The 6,000-nt window shown below is 38.4% G+C and overlaps 1 protein-coding gene across 3 annotated transcripts in view; it reads left to right on the plus strand.

Moving 5' to 3' along the window:
- Nucleotides 1-6,000, plus strand: part of GRID2 (glutamate ionotropic receptor delta type subunit 2) — a 781,470-nt gene that overhangs the window by 50,139 nt on the left and 725,331 nt on the right. The window contains exon 1 of one of the 3 annotated variants that reach the window (XM_068681716.1): nt 1,434-1,561. The exons of the other annotated variants lie outside the window; for them this stretch is intronic. The gene's annotated coding sequence lies outside the window, so the exon portion shown is untranslated. Of the gene's footprint in view, nt 1-1,433; nt 1,562-6,000 lie in introns of those variants that run through there. 3 annotated transcript variants of the gene reach the window in all.

The raw sequence follows: 6,000 nt of genomic DNA on the forward strand, positions 1-6,000 counted from the left end.
ATCATCTTCCTGCTCAAATGCTTTTTCAGGTCACTTATAAATAAGTCAAGTACACTAACATAAATACAGAACCCTGCCATATTCTGTTGCTAACCATCTACCATTGTGGAAACAGACTTTTATTTCCACCCTCAGTTTCTTAATTATAAGCTGATTATTTATCCTTTCCAGGATAAAGATACTTTTACCTCTTAAGTCATGACTATGTAACATTGGGATGTCAGGATGCTCGTCCACCTCCTCCCTACCCAAATATAGGGAAAGCACCCAGGAACTCCTGAACGTGGAAGTCAGTTGAATGCAAGTATGGCCACAGCTTCCCCAGATTTGTCTTCCTCCTTCAAGGGGCATACAGACATAGGGCTGTTCGACATGTATCTCCAAATAGCCTGACCACATGATTTGCTTCCCCTTTTAACCTCCCCCTCAATTTCTTCTCTTTAATAATGCTTAATGCTTTCCAGATAGACACTGCTGCTTGCAAGCAACTTCCTAACAGCCAGCACAAGCCTATTTTTCCCTTTCCTTTCTTCAACTGCTTAGAACCTTTCAATTTTTCAAAATCACACTTTTTTTTAAAAAATTTTTCATTTGCTAGTTGTTTTTTTTCTTTCCTTTTTTTTTCTTTTCCAGTCTTTTGTACTATCCAGAATGATTTATAACCTCTTTAATTGTAGTAGTTGCATCTTCAGCTGGTCTTATCACTACCCTTCCCAATCAGCATGAGTTGTCCCTATTAGGATCTTATTGGTGACTATACCCTTAAATGAGAAATTTAGGTATTTCTGAAATTTTATAAGTGCAATAAATAATACTCTCATCAACGATGCCAATTAATGTTAGAGTCCAATACTCTCTGACCAGGTTCTTTTAAATGTTCCACACATGGATGTTGTAATGTTGAACATTAAATGTATTTACAATAGATATTTGAAGTTATATAAGATCTTCATTTAGAAAAGTGAAGCAGCAATGTACTGAAATCACTATACAAGCATAATATAACAAGTGAAAATTAAAGTAAGATCACAGTATAAATGTGATTCCCATCAACTGTCTTGGTATGCTTTACCAGTATGATGCTGCATGTCTCCAGTCATGGGAAAGGAATAGGTCAGTTGAAGCCAGCTCAAATCTGCTGCTGTCTTCAAAATCACTTTGCTGGTTTTTATACTCTGTTGGGATGAACCATGTTCACTTATGCTGGTTTAGCTAGCTCAGGGAGATGTTCACACTCTTATTGAACTCAGGGAGAAATATTGTTACCACCAGTTACCCATTTAATGACTAATAGCTGTTAATCTAAAAGAAAGACCACCCAACAGACCCTTTGTCAGCTTCTTTGCAACAGCTGTGGATGTTACACCCTTCATTATTTCCTGAACTTCCTGGGCACATCCCCTGGCCCATCTCCACTGAGACTTGTACTGTACAGGTCACTCACAGCCCACTTGGAGACATCTGTAATGCTTGGGTATGTTCTGAATTGTCTGTGTCCCTGACCTTTTTGGTCCCCCTCTTGTTCTCTCCCCAGACTTGTCAAGGCTTATTCTCCAGATAGGTAAGTATGAGAACCTCAACATAGTCTTTAACGTCTGTTTAATGACTTTCTATTTATTCACTCTTTAACTTGAATTATTAATTCTATTAGCACTTATTAAAGAACGTTTTATCCATTTTATACGTATACTTTTGCACATACATATATATATGTGTATATATATATATATAAACTTTGGTATCTTTATAAGTAAAATCTTCATACATTTTTGTATGCTCTTTTATATAAGTGTTTCATACTTACATATGTAAGCCATATGATATCCTTTTCCAAGTACATAATATTTATTCAAGATGTCCAGTAGCTCATTCCCTTGTCTCTGTTAATTTACGTAGTTTAGACAGCAATTTTTCAGGCTTTAATCTTCTTAATTCTAGCTAATAAATTTTAAAATTTCAAAAAGGCACAAAAGTTGATATTACACTTCCCAGTCTACATCCAGAGCCGGATATAGTAGTGTATTCTATATTAGTATTTTGGTTGTTTCATCTTTGAGGTTTATAAAGGTTTTGGATGAATACAATGTAGTCTGGATTATTGTTATTTATTATGCTTATTTATACTACTGTACATCTCCACAGCCACTTCACTTTCAGATTCCATGATCTTTGTTTCCACCCTTCTCTCTCTCCCGCCACCCCCCTAACCCCTTCCCCCCCCCCCCCAAAAAAAAAAAAAGAGGGGGGGGCCCTTCTGCTATGGAAATTTCCATTTTTTGAAAACAAAAACAAAAAAAACAACACACTGATTCATAGAACTCATTTTCATTTACTACAATGATCATGTTTTCTCTGAGTGCTCCCTTTTATTCTGTGCTTGTCAGTTGTCCCAGAGATAGGACCTGGAGGGACTTGACTTTTTCTGGTTGGTTCCTGATTTTGCTGGAAGAAGAATCTAGTACCAGTTTTGATTCAGGTAGTTCAAATGCAGCTGTTGGCCTGTTGATTATATCATCTGTTGCTCAGTCTCCTAGAATTCATGATCCTTTCTAATTTTTTCAATGAGATACATCTTTAGCTGTTCGAAGAATGCTGTCTTATTTCTCACAGCTTTTTTTTTACTTGTCAGAAATAGTGATATCTCTTGGTGCTATACTTCAGAGATGACATTTTTAGTAGTTTCAGTAGCATCTACAAGATTTGACTTACAGATAGTTAAGCTCCTCATATGTATTCCTTTTAGCTTCTTTTTATTAACTTCTTTAATTTTATGTAGTTATATTTTTGAATATGAACTCCAGCAGATTTTTTTGGACTTAATTGCTCTTGAAGGGATGTTGAATCTAAGACCAAGTGATCTTCTGGTCACTACTTCAAAATAGTGCTTTCTCCGTTATGGCTGTATCTTATACATGGGAGTATCTTTCATGTGCAAGGATCTGGGGGTGCTGGTTGACTGTTGACTGAACATGAGCTGACAATGTGCCAGCTGGCCAAAAAGACCAATGCCATACTGGCCTGCATCAGAAATAGCATAGCCAGCGCGATTGAGGAAATGATTTTCCCTCTGTAATCGGCACTGGTGAGAACACACCTCAAGTTCAGTTTTGGGTTCCTCACTACAAGAAAGAGAGTGAGTTGCTGGAACACGTTCAGAAAAGAGCAGTGAAGCTGGTGAAGGGACTAGAAAACAAGAGCTCTAAGGAGTGGTTGAGGGAAGTGGGACTACTTAGTCTTAAGAAAAGGAGGCTGACAGAAGACCTTATTGCTCTCTACAGTTACCTAAAAGGAGGTAGCAAGGTGGGTGTCAGCCTCTTTTTTAAGGTGATAAGTGACAGGATGGAAGAAAATGTCTTCAAGTTGCACCAAGGGAGGTTTAGATTGGATTATCAGCATCTACATTAATAAAGAATGTAACTGTATAGGGGATACATCATTTCCACAACCATGGGTAATGATCCCCTGAAAAGTGAACTTGAACTGCAATGGTGGTCACTGTTTGGACTTTAAGTTCAGTAGTGTATACGTGTGCAGTGTGGGGAAGGAGAAAAGCTGTTCATATTTCAAAGAAAAAGAAATCTGAGTACTGACATTTTACAAAAGATAAATATGTAGAATTTGCATGTATCTGTTCTTTAACTTCTAAAATGTGTTTTCTTTGACATCTTTGTCATGTGATGGGTGGAAGTAAAAAATAGAGTAAGAAAAGTATACCTGATCAGAATAGTTGTCAACTTACAGGTTTATGTGAGAAGAGAATGTACAGTTCAGAGTTTTATCCTAGTGTCATGGCAATCTGAAATATGACATACTGCACAATCAAAAGTGCTTAATCTTGCTCTATCAATAGATGACAAAAAAATTGACAGTAGATGGAGGCAGATGGGAGAAATCAGTGAACTACATGAGGAAAAAAAGGCAACAAACACAAACAAAACAAAAACTGTCAGCGCCTGGCCAAATGATGAAGAGCTGTAAAACGTTCATATATTAAACTTCAACTAAATATTTCTAGATGGAAGATAATTCTAAAATTCACATTTATTTTACATTATGGAATGCAAAATAAGAAGAATGTATGGCTATTTTATATAGGGTGGGAAAACTGCAACACTCCTTCCTTTCAAACTTTATTTTTGAACAGACTAGTTGTTACAAGAGTGTAAGGAAAGGCAGAGATTTTGCTGGAACAGATTTTTGGAAGTTCAGAGACAATTGTTTAAAAATGTTTTCTTGTTATATTTTTGTAATATTTTTAAACAAGTATTTATTTTTGTTTCTTACACCATTTAGAGAGAGTGGGCATTTGCTTTTGGCCACAGTTAAGAGAAGAGAGTGGTTAGAAACCAGTCTACCTAATTTTCTTTTATATTCTAGTAGTGTGTCACTTCCCCTTCTCAAAAGAGCGGGGTAGGGTGGGAGGGATGGGGGGAATGTTCATGTCCTTCACCTAAGGACAGGGAGATCTCATTATATAGTTTTCTTTTGTAATTATATACCTAGTTTTCCTTTTATTCTTATATCATGTGCTAAAAAAGTCCTGATTTACCAGGTTTTATGCTGTTATTTCATGCTGATTCATGCTGATTAAGTGATGTGATTTCACTGCTGCAATAACGATGATACTGCAGGATATACAAATGAGCTCATTGAGTTGATCGTGTGTTCTTTGAGCTCAGAATGAGCAGTTTTAATAGGTCTTTCCAGTTCTATTCCCAGTTAATCTAAGAATGACCAGAACAAAACATATTTTTGTAATGTATCTTCAAGTAGGCCCTTCAAAATCTCTTACACAATAAAGCAAAACAAAGGTAGAAATTCAGTTTCACATACTCAGTCCACAAGTACATTTTGCCCAAGGTGATAGAAGATACATCTTTTAGATATGTCAGAAACACTGTTCTTATTCTCATGCAATTTTGAAAGCATTAAGAAATATTTTTTAAGCACGTGTGTATTCAGAACTGAACATGAAAGCACAAGACTTGAAAAAGAAGCAGTCACCTTTATCCAAAAGAATAGTGGAGAAACATTAACAGTGTGACGGGACTACGTAAAAAGAAGGGCCAGTTATATTGGGTTTCCGTGGGAAGGTTGCAGTATTGGGGCTCTGCTCTGTGAGAAGAGTCAGAAGCTGCCCCATGTCTGGTAATAGCCAGTTCCAGCTGACTCCAAAAGGGATCTGCTGCTGGTCAAAGCTGAGACAGTGAGTGATGCTGGTTGAGCCTCTGTGAGGCTTCATATTGAAGAAAGGAGAGGGGGGGGAAAAAAAAAACAAACAGCCCTGCTTTGGGAAAGAGAAGCTGTTGCCCTGCAGCTCATGAAGAAGATCGTGTTGGAGCAGGCTTTCTTCCTGCAGCCAGAGGTGTACCATGGCAGGACACTGCAGCCCATGGTGGAGCAGGTGGATGTAGCCTAAAGGAGGTTGTAGCCCATGGAGAGCCCATGAAGAAACAGACACTGGGGCAGAGCTGCAGCCACTGGAGAGGAGCCCACAGTGGAGGAGGAGGTCTGGAGGGAGCTGCTGCTCATGGGTATCCCATGCTAGAGTAGTCTACTCCTGGAGGATGGACCCATAGTGGAGCAGTTCTTGAACTGCAGTCTGTGAGAACCCACACAAGATCAGTTTGGGAAAGACTGCATCCTGTGGGAGGGACCACATGCTGGAGCAGGGGAAGAGAGTGAAGATCATAGGAACAGAGAATCATTTAGGTTGGAAAAGACCTCTAAGATTATCAGTTCCAACTGTTAACCTAGCGCTACCAAGTCTACCACTAAACCATGTCCCTAAGCGCCATATCTACACATCTTTCAAATACCTACATGGATGGTGATTCACTTACTTCCCTGGGCAACCTGTTCCAATACCTCATAACCCTTTCATTGAAGAAATTTTTCCTAATATCTAACATAAACTTCCCTGGCACAACTTGAGGCCATTCACTTTTGTCCTGTCACTTGTTACTTGGGAGAAGAGACTATCCCCCTCCCTGCCACAAC

Source organism: Anas acuta, chromosome 4, assembly GCF_963932015.1.
Source record: "Anas acuta chromosome 4, bAnaAcu1.1, whole genome shotgun sequence".
Classification (NCBI taxonomy): domain Eukaryota; kingdom Metazoa; phylum Chordata; class Aves; order Anseriformes; family Anatidae; genus Anas; species Anas acuta.